The sequence below is a fragment of the Macaca mulatta genome, chromosome 18 (assembly GCF_049350105.2).
Source record: "Macaca mulatta isolate MMU2019108-1 chromosome 18, T2T-MMU8v2.0, whole genome shotgun sequence".
Taxonomy (NCBI): Eukaryota; Metazoa; Chordata; class Mammalia; order Primates; family Cercopithecidae; genus Macaca; species Macaca mulatta.
Window position 1 is genome coordinate 70287413 of NC_133423.1, and position 8543 is coordinate 70295955.

Below are 8543 nucleotides of genomic sequence, written 5' to 3' on the forward strand. Positions count from 1 at the left end.
GGATCGCTTGATGGTTCGAGACCAGCCCGGGAAACATGGTAAGACTCTGTCCCTACCAAAAAATCAAAAAATCAGCTGGGCATGGTGGCATGTGCCTGTAGTCCCAGCTATTTGGGAGGCCAAGATAGGTGGATTGCTTGAACCCAGGAGTCTGAGGCTGCAGTGAGCCATGGTTGTGCCACTGCACTCCAGCCTGGGTGACAAAGCAAGATCCTATCTCAAAAAAAAAGAGAGGGAGAGAAAGAAAAAGAAAGAAGAAAAGAAAGCAAGAAAGACAGAGAGAGGGAAGGAAGGAAAGAAGAAGGAAGGAAGAGGGAAGGAAGAAGAAGGAAGGAGGGAGGGAAGGAAGTAAGGAAGGGATGGAGAGAGGGAGGGAGGGAGGGAGGGAGGCAGGGAGGGAGGGAGGGAGAGAGGGAGGGAGGGAGGGAGGGAGGGAAATACTGGCACCACAGGCCCTGCAGGAAGAATCCCCAGTGCTGCTCCTGGTTTGTCAGATCATCTTCCTGTCACTGGTTTATGTGTCACCAGGTATGCAGGATGCGAGTTCTGCTTCCAAACACCTTCACCTTCCTTGCTGGGCAGCTTGCAGATAAGGGAGGTGGATAAGATGAGATATGTTTTTTATTTGGGTAAACTCCAATAAAATTAATGAAAGGAAAGAGAGGCCCTGGAGGTTGGCGTCAGAAATAAATAGTCTGTCAGAATCATCTTTTTCTGTTTCCGGTTCATCAAAGGAATGATAAAATCCCTGAGATTTTGAGCTCTCCAGAGGGTTCTAACAGTCAGAGTTGAGAACCACTGATCTATACCTACCAAACAGGAATCATTCTATTAATAAGGCTTTTATAGATCCTTGATGAAAGAGCACCAAATTGGTCCATATGCCTTGACTTATTCAAATAGCTACATCTGGAAACTCAGTCCCAACCTTAGGGCCATTGTGGTGAAGAGGCAGCTGTCCCCAGTGGGGTACTCAGCACCCACATCCCCCTTCCCTTGCATGTGGTGAAAGTGGACGCTGGCCAAACGAGGAAAGATGTCTCAGAAAAACACCACCACACTAGGGAGGTTTAAAGAAGAGAAGGGCATTTGCCCCCCATCCCTGACCCCCTTGACCGGGGCTGATTATTATGGGATGACACCATGTGTACAGGTTATAGGTCTTTTACAGAGAATCCATCATTTGGAGCCACAGACTTTTCCCTTTCTAAGTTACTTCCTGGGTGGGGTTTCAGATGACCCACCAGGCAAAGAAACCTCAGGATTTCATTCTCCTTTTTTGGTGTATTTTTTCCTCCCAAGCTTAATGACAAAGGTCCAGATAATTATGCGATCTTCTGTAGACCCCAGGGAAGCCAGGTACTACTTAACCCTGCAGAGAGAATGAGCCACCACGTCCCACAAAGCCATGTGCCCTCTCAGTGCTTCTCTGCTGGAAGCAGTTTCCCCAGCCTCAGGCTGCATGTCCCAAGGGCCCTGGACGGATGACCCAGGGGTGAGGCAGGTCACCCTGGCGCAGGGCCACCTCCAGGGTGTTCATGACAGGCAGGAAATGCTGCAGGAATCTGGTCTCCTCACTACTGGGCTCAGCTATCTCACCCACTATCTTTTTATTGTTTAGCTATACTCATAGTTTTGTTTTGTTCATTCACTCACATAAATCAAGGAGGCTCAAATGTTCCAGATAACTCTAGATAACATAAGTGTGGCAGCAGTTCATACACAGTAAGCCATAGCAGAGTGAAGAAAATGCCCCCAGCAGAGCAGCCATGGATCTCAGACAGATGGGGAAATTCCCAGTGTATTTATAAAGCAGGTGTACACACATACAGTACTAAACATCAGGTCAACACGAGCCTAGAAACCTTTTAATCCTTGGTGGAAATAGAAACTGCTGAAGATATACACCTGAAGAAAAGTCAGTCTGATGCATAATGTCAACCCCCAACATGTATTTAAAAGTATAACAGGCCGGGCGCGGTGGCTCACACCTGTAATCCCAACACTTTGGGAGGCCAAGGCGGGCAGATAATGAGGTCAGGAGTTTGATACCAGCCTGTCCAACACAGTAAAACCTGGTGTCTGCTGAAAATACAAAAATCAGCCTGGCATGGTGGCGCACACCTGTAATCCCAGCTACGCAGGAGGCCGAGGCAGGAGAATAACTTGAACCCGGGATGTGGAGATTGTGGTGAGCCGAGATCGCACCACTGCACTCCAGCCTGGGCAACAGAGCAAGACTCTGTCTCAAGAAACAACAACAAAAAAGTATAACAAAGGAGGTAGACATATTTGTTTATAGAAAAATATGCCAAAGCTCTACTTTTGTAAAAATGTGTTTTTAAAACAACCAAATATATGTTAAAACTGACAAATACTTTTATAGCTAAGATCCACATGTATAGACAACATTTCATTATTTCCTTTCCCTGCCTTCTGGGCCTTGCCCATCTCACCTAATGTCAGTGATAGAATTTTGGATATATACAATGTGTCGCTCAACATTTACTGAGGACCTACATAGGCAATAGTTTCATGTCTTGAAAACAATTTGAGATGTATTCAATTCAACCCCATCTGAGGACACTGAGGGTCAGAAAAATGCCTGTATTGGCCGGGCACGGTGGTTCACGCCTGTAATCCCAGCACTTTGGGAGGCCAAGGCGGGCGGATCACCTGAGGTCAGGAGTTTGAGACCAGCCTGACCTACATGGAGAAACCCTGTCTCTACTAAAAATACAAATTAGCCGAGCATGGTGGCACATGCCTATAATCCCAGCTACTTGGGAGGCTGAGGCAGGAGAATCGCTTGAACCTGGGAGGCAGAGGTTGCAGTGAGCTGAGATCATGCCATTGCACTTCAGCCTGGGCAACAAGAGCAAAACTCCATCTCAAAAAACTAAAAAGAAAGAAAAAAAAATGCCTGTGTCCCCAGGTTCACCCCACCTAGCCATGGCTTTTGTCAGCATTCTGCTTTGTCAGCAGGGTGATATGAAGGAGCACAGACCTCGGAGCTGGGCAGGCCTGAATTCAAATCCTGCTCTATGATTCCCCATCTTCATGCAAATTACTTAAGCCCTCTGAGTCCTGGACTGGACATTTTACACGTGTAAAATAGAGATGAGGGCGGGCGCAGTGGCTCATGCCTGTAATACCAGCACTTTGGGAGGCCAAGGCAGGTGGATCACCTTAGGTCAGGAGTTCAAGACCACCCTGGTCAACATGTCGAAACCCCGTCTCTACTAAAAATACAAAAATTAGCCAAAGGTGGTGGCGAGCAGCTGTAATCCCAGCTACTCAGGAGGCTGACACAGGAGAATCGCTTGAACCCAGGAGGTGAAGGTGGCAGTGAGCCGAGATCACGCCACTGCATTCCAGCCTGGGCAACAAGAGTGAAACTCTGTCTCAAAAAAATAAATTAAATAAATACAATGGAGGTGAGAAAGCCCACATTTCAGGGCTGTTATGAGGCTTAAATAAGATCATTTAAAGTGCTTGACAACTAGTAAGCACTAGTAAAAAGTGCTTAAGAAATAAAAGTTTCTTCTTTCTCTAGTTTACTTTTTTTTGAGACGGAGTCTTGCTCTGCCACATATATATATGTGTGTATATATGTGTATATATATGTATCGTGTCATATTACATTGTCATATTATTATTGTCTATCATGTTTCTCTCCTTGTGTACAGAATCCACATGTTCAGGACAAGAGGAACAGCAAGATCACATAGATCCTATAGAGCAGTTATTAACTCTTCTGGGTTTGAACATTTGGCTGTACCCTCCTCTGTGGATAAGGATGGTCGCTGTGGCCGGGCGCGTTGGCTCACGCCTGTAATCCCAGCACTTTGGGAGGCCGAGGCGGGCGGATCACGAGGTCAGGAGATCGAGACCATCCTGGCTAACACGGTGAAACCCCGTCTCTACTAAAAATGCAAAAAATTAGCCGGGCGAGGCGGCGGGCGCCTGTAGTCCCAGCTACTCGGGAGGCTGAGGCAGGAGAATGGCGTGAACCCGGGAGACGGAGCTTGCAGTGAGCCGAGATCACGCCATTGCACTCCAGCCTGGGCGACTAAGCGAGACTCTGTCGCAAAAAAAAAAAAAAGGATGGTCGCTGTGTGGGGAAGAATGTGTTTACATATATCTCCCAGATCTAAATTGCCTGGGCAAAAACATTTTCATTTTGCCCCTCTGGTTTCCCATCTTATTTTCACAACCTTCTTGTGGCATATTTTGAATGTGTTCAAGTCAGTTTCCACGTAAGATATTTATATATCATCAGAGCATTGCAATGATGTTTTTGTTTTTTAATAAAAAACGCATTTATAGATCATTGGCTTATAATTTGAATGCCTTTTTATTAAAAATCAAGATTACGCATGCAATCACTGAGGCTTTGCTGTTGAGCGACTAGGGTTTCTAAGAAATAAGATGAATTATCTAATGCAATAGTGAGTCTTTTTCTTATCCTGTCAATTGCACTCAATTTTTCTAGCTAAGAAAGATTTGAAGCCAGGTGTATGCCTATAGTCCCAGCTACTTGAGAGGCTGGGGTGGGAGGATCACTTTAGCCTAGAAATTTGAGGCCATCCTGGGCAACATGGGAAGATCACATCTCAAAAAAATTTTGTCTTGAATGTACACACACATTCGCGTCTGTCATTTAGATATACTCATATGCCTAAAATCCTTTTAGATCTTTAAAAGCTTAAGATACACCAGCCAAAAGAAGGCACTGGCCCTGATGAAGAGGACCCTGAGGAATGGGAAAGATCTGATGGGAGTGAGAGTAATTCTTCTGAGTTGTTATCCTGGAGAGCACGGTAAAAGAGTCTCCATTTCCCCTGTGGGGAGAACGCAGGGCCTGCGGTGAGGTGGGAATGCTCCGTCTGGTCCTCAGCAAGAACCTCATTATCACACACGGCTCTCCCACCGCAGGGTTTGTTCAGTCCACTCCACTGCTAACTACCTCTTTCGTACCTCCTTCTAATAGGATTGTGACCGCTCCTTTGCAAGTTACTTGGGCAGTTTACAGAATGCAGGAGGTTTACTAGGTGACCTGGAAATCCTTTCTGCCTTGTCAGACTCTAGGGCAGACCAGAGGAGGTTGGAACTTTCCTGCCCCCCACCCCCACAACGTGAGTCACGCCCTCAGAGGCTCTGGCTGACTTTGAGCTAGGTTTTCCTGGAGCCAGGACCAGAGACAGAAGGAATATACCAGAGGCTTTACACCCACCATTGCCTTTATTTTGTTTGTCTATTTATTTATTTATTTATTTTTGAGATGGAGTCTTGCTCTGTTGCCAGGCTGGAGTGCAGTGGAGCGATCTCGGCTCACTGCAACCTCCGCCTCCCGGGCTCAAGGAATTTTCGTACCTCAGCCTCTCGAGTAGTTGAGATTACAGGCATGCACCATCGTGCCCAGCTAATTTTTGTATTTTTAGTAGAAATGGGGTATTGCCACATTGGCCAGGCTAGTCTCAGACTCGTGACCTGAAATGATCTGCCCACCATTGCCTTTAATGTTTACTACCCATCATTGAGGAAAATGCTGTCATTCTCACTGTACAGATAAGGAAACTGAGGCTCAGAGAGCTCAAGGAACTTACCAAGGCTGCAGGGCTTGTTAGTAGAAAAGTCAGGATTCCCATTCTGCCTGTGGACGCTGACACTCTTCTGTCACCCACTCCAGCTCCCTCCATCCAAAGCATGCAACAGGACCCAGGCTTCCACGACCCATCTCTGTTCTTACTTCAGCAGCTAGAGCCTAAGGTGATGGCACACTTGCACCTTTCCTCTTCCTTCCTCTCTATAGGTAATTCCTGATTGTAATGGTGGCTGAAAAAGGCAAAGTGAGTTGAGGAAGATGAAGTATCTGAGTGAAGCCAGAGGTGCTCTTGCCTCAGCCCCAGGGGAGCTTTCATTCTTTCCATTTCAGGAGGAAGTGAGATGCCTCCAAAGACAGGCAGATGCCGCGATCAACAGGACTGCTCCTCACTGCCTCCATGTGAGCCCTGCTCCCATCTCCCCACGATGGGACCACGGGCCCTGGGGCAATGTCCAGCACAGTGGTCAGTCGCCTCAAAGGCCTTCCTCATGGCAGGGCTAATCCCAGCACTTTGGGACCCTGAGGCAGGCAGATCACTTGAGTTCAGGAGATCAAGACCAGCCTGGCCAAAAGGTAAAACCCTGTCTCTACTAAAAATACAAAAATTAGCTGGGTGTGGTTGCACATGCCTGTAATCCCAGCTACTTGAGAGACTGAGCCAGGAGAATAGCTTGAACCCAAGAGGTGGAGGTTGCAGTGAGCCGAGATTGCACCACTACACTCCAGCCTGGGCGACAGAGTTAGACTCCATCTCAAAAAAAAAAAATTCCTTCCTCACCCTCACCATGTGGAGACATCAGGCCTGCATCAGATCCCACTTACCCATAAGATAGGTGAGTTCTTGACACCAGGCCAAGGGGCAGAACCCCAAGGTTCTGCAAGCTCCACAGACCCAGAGCAAATGTCTGGTATCCTCAGAAGAAACCTTTAGAACTTTATGAAGCTTTGTTCAGGCCACACATGGGGAAACTGGAGTTTGAAGGGGGGCCGCGAGGAGGAGCAAGCCTGCCAATGTGACTCTGGAAAATTCCCCTTCCCAAGGAGCTCCTGCCCTAACACTGCACAGACGGTGACTTCCCTCCTAGGCCTGCCGCAAGAAGACACAGATGGGCAGGAACTCCACAGCTTAAAAACTGAGGCATGTTCTATGCCTGGCAGGGAACATCGGGAGGAGCCAGACCTTCTAGGTGACAAGGAGGTTGTTTGTGCAAGGGTCAGTCCCAGCAGCACCATCTGTTGGTGAGCTCACTTTATTAAGGACACTTCCAGGGAAATAGATGCTTGTTTTAAAAGAAAAGCTATTCAGCCGGGCGCGGTGGCTCACGCCTGTAATCCCAGCACTTTGGGAGGCCGAGGCGGGCGGATCACAAGGTCAGGAGATCGAGACCACGGTGAAACCCCGTCTCTACTAAAAATACAAAAAATTAGCCGGGCGCGGTTGTGGGCACCTGTAGTCCCAGCTACTCGGGAGGCTGAGGCAGGAGAATGGCGTGAACCCGGGAGGCGGAGCTTGCAGTGAGCCGAGATCGCGCCACTGCACTCCAGCCTGGGCGACAGAGCGAGACTCTGTCTCAAAAAAAAAAAAAAAAAAAAAGAAAAGCTATTCAAGCACACTTGTGCAGGGTTCATGATGTGAGACAGCCACAGGGGAATGGTAAAGGCAGGAACCCCTACCTCCAGCTTTCTCTCCACATGGCCTCAAAGAAAGGTTCTGGAGCTGTGGACACCAGGGTCTTCTGCAGCCCAGGACTTTGCTTGCGTAGGAGTTAGGCCAGCCAGCACAAGGAAAATCTTTGGAAACTGGGCTCAATTAAAGTTTCCAGATTATCTTTCCCCAGCACCCTACATACTCCTCCCTGCTCCCTTTTAAATAATATATAGGCTGGGCATGGTGGCTCACACCTGTAACCCCAGCACTTTGGGAGGCCAAGGTGGGAAGATCCCTTCAGCTCAAGTGTTTGAGAACAGCCTGGGCGATATAGTGAGACCTCCCCCTACAAAAAATTAGCCAGGTGTGGTGGTGCATGCCTGTAGTCTCAGCTATTCAGGAGGCTAAGGCAAAATCACTTAAGCCTGGGAGATGGAGGATGCAGTGAGCTGTGATTGTGCCACTGGACTCCAGCCTGGACAACAGAGCAAGACCCTGTCTCCAAAAAAATTTAAAAATTTTTTAAAGAGTTTAAAAATTGTAAAAAAGAAAGGAACAGTCATTCAAAAGATTAACTATTACCATCCTATGGGTCAAAACATCCCACACAGTGAACTTTCTCTGAAATTCTTTGCCCCGGAAAGGAAGTATTTGGATACACAGCGCATTTCCTCCTAACTTTATCCAAAGAAGAAAATAAGCATTGAAATAGAGGAAGCTTAATTTTGTTAATGTCCTGGAATGTTGATGATAATCCATTCATATTTTTATTAGAGTAACTCTTAATGTTGAAATAGCTTTATAGCTAACAGGCTCAGGGCATCTTCCTTGTCCAGAGTAATCTCCCTGTGTAGAACTCTCAATGGCTCCCCATTGCCCACAGAAAAAGGCCAAGCTCTTTGGCATAGCACATGGTCCTGTCCCAGCCTAAGTTTTGACTCCTCTTTCTACCACAACTGAAGCAGGCCCTGTTCTTTCCTCCATAACCTTGAGAACCATCATCTCATTCCTAGAATGAGATGTCCTCTGAACTCTCATCCCTTAGGATTCTGTTGAAATATTATTAATACCAGCCGGGCGCGGTGGCTCAAGCCTGTAATCCCAGCACTTTGGGAGGCCGAGACGGGCGGATCACGAGGTCAGGAGATCGAGACCATCCTGGCTAACATGGTGAAACCCCGTCTCTACTAAAAAAATACAATAAAACTAGCCAGGCGTGGTGGCGGGCGCCTTGTAGTCCCAGCTACTCGGGAGGCTGAGGCAGGAGAATGGCGTAAACCCAGGAGG

At 47.5% G+C, this 8543-nt stretch overlaps 1 protein-coding gene across 1 annotated transcript in view; it reads left to right on the top strand.

Annotated features, from left to right (window-relative positions):
• LOC144336392 (uncharacterized) overlaps positions 1–4338 on the top strand; it is a 54923-nt gene extending 50585 nt beyond the window's left edge. Inside the window, exon 5 of the mRNA XM_077974791.1 lies at positions 3690–4338. The gene's annotated coding sequence lies outside the window, so the exon portion shown is untranslated. The remainder of the gene's footprint in view (positions 1–3689) is intronic.
• The last annotated feature ends 4205 nt before the right edge of the window (positions 4339–8543 follow it).